At 42.0% G+C, this 4,906-nt stretch overlaps 1 pseudogene; it reads right to left on the bottom strand.

Annotated features, from left to right (window-relative positions):
• Positions 1–2,924: 2,924 nt before the first annotated feature.
• LOC112076531 (synaptophysin-like) overlaps positions 2,925–4,906 on the bottom strand; it is a 26,685-nt pseudogene continuing 24,703 nt past the window's right edge.

Genomic DNA, 4,906 nt, shown 5'->3' with positions numbered 1-4,906 from the left:
AAAAGGGTGCCGTAAAACATTGCTCAAAACCACATCGATACAATGTTTACTAAATATTCTGGAGAATTTGGCTACAATAGCAGTAGAAAAGTATTAATTTAATTGCGGTAGATTTTGAGTACCTGCCGTGCACGGTGCGGGCCACGGTCCTGCCGAGGAGGCTCAGAAGAGGAAGTGAAATTAGAAAACCGTGACAACCGTGCCCATGACAACATCCTCTTTATTGACAGTTCCCCCCCCCCCACATGGATTCCATAGAAGAAGACAACAGATTTCATGGTCATTTTGGTCAACCTGTTGTTTAGCCATAAGTAACCATTGTTGTCAACAACATCATCATCAATGCTAAATATATATATCATACACAATAAATACAGCACAACCCAGGCATTGAGACAAGACACATCAAACACCGCCAACAACAGAGTATCTGAATAGCATATTTATAAAAGAGAAACTTAACATAGTACGTGGTGCAGTGTGTGAGAGAGAGAGAGAAAGAGAGAAAGGTGGGAGAGAAAGGGGGAGAAAGGGGGAGAGAGAGGTGTGTGTTTTGGAATGTTTTGTTTCTATATCAGAGTAAAACTTTGCACAAAATGAAACGCAAGGTCTGCGTTAGTAAATGTTCTAGCATGGTGTCGTGATGCAGTTTCAGCGAGCTGGAGGCTTCAGGACATCTAAACATGCAGTCTGATATGTAAAGGATCATCACATCTGCCTCTCTCTACTTGGAAGGGATAAATACTACAGTAGATCATTACTGGGTTATAACAGAGTCAAGTACAGGAAGTCAATACAGGAAGCGAGTTTGAAATACAAGATGCAAAATTTTGTCCAATCAGGACCTGAATATCAAATCACTTCCTGAATTGACCCTTAGCCCCTTTGTTCTAAGAGATCCAAGGAGGGCAGAATGCTGCTAGAGAGATAATAGTATGTGGAATGTAAACACACCAACGTGTGTCATAGACTGAATATAGAGCAGAACTGAGGAACTGAAAACCTGTCGGGATGGTGATCGTAGAGAATATTCTCTGGTACCAAAGGCACGCTCAATCCCTTTTTCATAGAATGTTAACGAAAAGAATTATAGCAGCAGCAGCAAAAAAAAAAAAAAAACGTTTGAAAATCTACTGTTAAAATGTCAAATGCATATTGGATTTATTTGAAATGTCTATTGGCTTGGGAATGTTTCATTGTTTCAGTAATCAATATGCATCAAAACACATTTTTAACTTAAAGTAAAGTCACAAATGATGAACCCTTTTCAATTGTTCATGACCCCAAAACGTTTTACTGTAAACTCTATTATAAATGGTTTCTACTGTAAATGTGTGTGAGAGAGAGAGAGAGAGAGAGCGAGAGAGAGAGTGAGAGACAGAGAGAGAGAGACAGAGAGAGAGAGAGATTGGCAATGTTAACACATGTTTCCCATGCCAATAAAGCCCCTTGAATTGAATTGAGAGAGAGAGAGACAGAGAGAGAGAGAGAGAAAGAGAGAAACGAGAAAACAGAGAGAGACACAGAGAGAGAGAGAGAGAGAGAGAGGGAGAAACAGGAGAGAGAGAGAGAGAGAGAGAGAAAGAGAGAGAGAGACAGAGAGAAAGAGAAGAGAGACAGAGAGAAAGAGAGAGAAACAGAGAGAGAGAGAGAGAGAGAGAGAGGGGTAAGTAAGAGATATATAGAGGGAGGGTGGAATACTGTACTTACTACAGGATAGAATCCAACACAGCTTTCTACACAAACACCATCTCAACACGCAGCTGATTATCTGTGTCTGGGTCCCAGTCTACACAAAACTCCTAACCAAAATATAACCAACTTGCATGAAACACCAATTAAACACGAACAGTAAAGGAAGGGCATTGTACTAGATGGAATATTCAACGGTACCATGCCCTCTAGCAGTTCATAATGTATTTCTACTGTAATGTATGGACTTTACTGTATTCCTACTGTAATGCATGGAGCATGGACTTTCGATTTTCTACTGTAATGCATGTTCTTTACTGTATTCCTACTGTAATGCATGGACGTTACTGTATTCCCACTGTAATGCATGGACGTTACTGTATTCCTAATGTAATGCATGTTCTTTACTGTATTCCTACTGTAATGCATGGACGTTACTGTATTCCCACTGTAATGCATGGACGTTACTGTATTCCTACTGTAATGCATGGACGGTACTGTATTCCTACTGTAATGCAGGACGTTACTGTATTCTACTGTAATGCATGGACGTTACTGTATTCCTACTGTAATGCATGGCTTTACAAGTTCAACCAAAACAAGGTTCAGAAAGCCTTAGACTGAGGCAAGAAAAATATCAATAAACCAATGATTCCTTAATAACTCTTTTGGTTTGATTTGTTTCATGGCCAGTGTGTATATATAATGGACTGGTTTTAGTCCATCAACCTCTCTCTATACCTCTGTAATATATCTCACCGATGAGAAACACAACAAAACTAGCAGATGAATCAAATCAAATTTGATCAAATTACAAAGAAGAATTTGTACCAAAATAAATTATAAAAAAAAAGTGTGTAAACTGTTGCGCGGAGGAGCAATCAGTGTTTTGGAGATTATTGTTACGTTATTTATTTACTAAACTCAAAAAACAAACATTTTATTAGTTCCATACATAGCATTACCAAATATTTGTCTATATATTTGTTCATAGTGACATCTATAAAGCACAGACAAATACATTCTCTCAGATTTTAATATTAATATTATCAATATTGTAATCAATTTTTTTCTTCACATTTTGGTACTGTGTTCAAGTTTTTCTTCATGTACTGTCTTTTTTCCCAGTTACAATAACTAACATCTAGTCCCTCCCTCTCCCTGTTCCTTCCGTTTTTTGTGTTTAGGTAACTCTCTACCCCCTCCTCCTCCATTTACTCACACACAGACAATGCACAAACAAACACACAGGAAGGAGTGTGGCATTGTAGGTACTGTAGTTTTCAGGACCACACTCTAGTCTCGCCGCTGACTCTCTGTGGAGAGAAAGAGAAGACAGGAAACATTTAATGAGTGGAAGGAGGCTGCACGCCACCGCCACCGCCACGCCACCAAAACCCAATTCTGTTACTTCTATTTTTATCCAGTTGCTGAGTAGAAAGTGGAGGTCGTGAACCAAAACGGAGAATCCTAATTGGGTTCATCATGTATAATTATCATGTGATATCAAAATCAAATCAAATTGTATTTTTGTCACAGGCGCCGAATACAACAGGTTTAGACCTTACCGTGAAATTCTTACTTACAAGCCCTTAACCACAATGCAGTTCAAAGATAGAGGTAAGAAAAGATTTACTAAATAAACTCAAGTAAAAAGTCAAATAAAAAGTAACACAATAAAATAACTATAATGAGGCTATATACAGGGGGTACCGAGTCAGTGTGTTGGGGTACAGGTTAGAGGTAATTTGTACATGTAGGTAGGGGTGAAGTGACTATGCATAGATAATAAACAGCGAGTAGCAGCAGTGTAAAAAACAAAGGGGGGGTGGGTGTCAATGTAAATAGTCCGGGTGGCCATTGATTAATTGTTCAGCAGTCTTATGGCTGGGGGTAGAAGCTGTTATGGAGCCTTTTGGACCTAGACTTGGTGCTCCGGTACCGCTTGCCGTGCGGTAGCAAAGAGAACAGCTATGACTTGGTGGTGGAGTCTCTTACAATTTTTGGGGGCCTTCCTGACACCGCCTGGTATAGAGGTCCGGATGGCAGGAAGCTTGGCCCAGTGATGTACTGGGCCGTTCGCACTACCCTCTGTAGCGCCTTACGGTCAGATGCCCGAGCAGTTGCCATACCAGGCGGGGATGCAACCGTCAGGATGCTCTCGATGGTGCAGCTGTATAACTTTTTTTGTTGTGTTTGAGGATCTGGGGACCCATGCAAATCTTTTCAGTCTCCAGAGGGGAAAAGGCGTTGTCGTGCCCTCTTCACAACTGTCTTGGTGTGTTTGGACCCTGATAGTTTGTTGGTGATGTGGTCACCAAGGAACTTGAAACTCTTGACCCGCTCCACGAGTACAGCCCAGTGATGTTAATGGGGTGTGCTCTGCCCTCCTTTCCTGTAGTCCACAATCATCTCCTTGTCTTGCTCACATTGAGGAGAGGTTGTTGTCCTGGCACCACACGGCCAGGTCTCTGACCTCCTCCCTATTGGCTGTCTCATCGTTGTCGGTGATCAGTTGTGTCATCAGCAAACTTAATGATGGTGTTGGAGTCATGTTTGGCCACGCAGTCGTGGGTGAACAGGGAGTACAGGAGCGGACTAAGCAACGCCTGAGGGCCCCAGTGTTGAGGATCCGCGTTGCAGATGTGTTGTTACCTACCCTTACCACTTGGGGGCAGCCTGTCAGGAAGTCCAGGATCCAGTTGCAGAGGAGGTGTTTAGTCCCAGGGTCCTTAGGTTAGTGATGAGATTTGTTGGTCACTATGGTGTTGAACGCTGAGCTGTAGTCAATGTGGGTCTTTTTGTATGTTTAATTAATAAAGCTAAATTAAAACAGAGTTTAAAGATTTTTTTATAGAAATGAAATAATATCATATAAAATCATTTAAATATGATTCATAACACCTCAAAATCAACACCCATAATCACCCTTCATAAGATCAATAATGCATTGTCACTGTCTAATAACCAAAGTAATATAATAATGTGACTCACCAGTCGCCAGCTGCTCCACACTTCCTCTTCCTCCTCCCCCTCACATCTGATTGGCGAAGGAGGTGGGGGCCTGTCCGTACTCTCCGCCCTCCTGGTTGTAGCCCTGCTGCTGGTTGTATTCTGGCTGGTAGCCCCCCTGGGAACCGGCGTACGGGTCCTGCTCGTACCCGCCTGCTGGCCGTACGAGTCTGGGGCGGGCTGCTTCTCCTGGGGAGGAGGC

The sequence above is a fragment of the Salvelinus sp. IW2-2015 genome, unplaced genomic scaffold, assembly GCF_002910315.2.
Source record: "Salvelinus sp. IW2-2015 unplaced genomic scaffold, ASM291031v2 Un_scaffold3815, whole genome shotgun sequence".
In the NCBI taxonomy this organism is placed as follows: Eukaryota; Metazoa; Chordata; class Actinopteri; order Salmoniformes; family Salmonidae; genus Salvelinus; species Salvelinus sp. IW2-2015.
The sequence above is the reverse complement of the archived record's forward strand: the minus strand, read 5'-3'. Positions and strand labels throughout refer to the sequence as shown.